The following is a 267-nucleotide window of genomic DNA, read 5'->3' on the forward strand; positions in this document are numbered from 1 at the left end:
GGCGGCTCGTTCCCCGGGCGCTGCGGGGTGGCGCGGCTCCGGGCAGGCTCTGCGGCACCTCCCTACCCTTCGCACGGTGACTCACCGCCCAGGCACTCCGGCTCCCTCCCCGCGCCTCCCCCTCCCCCGTCTGCCGGCCGCTCCGGCCAAAGGCGCGGCGCGGAGAGCTCCGGCGCCCGCCCGACGCCTCACGCCGGAGGGGACGCCGGGGCTGCCCCGGTGATGCAGCAGAAGCCGCCGCGAAACGGCGTGTCAGAGCCCGCCCTC

This window comes from Haliaeetus leucocephalus, unplaced genomic scaffold (genome assembly GCF_000737465.1).
Source record: "Haliaeetus leucocephalus isolate CR32 unplaced genomic scaffold, Haliaeetus_leucocephalus-4.0 Scaffold984, whole genome shotgun sequence".
Lineage (NCBI taxonomy): Eukaryota > Metazoa > Chordata > Aves > Accipitriformes > Accipitridae > Haliaeetus > Haliaeetus leucocephalus.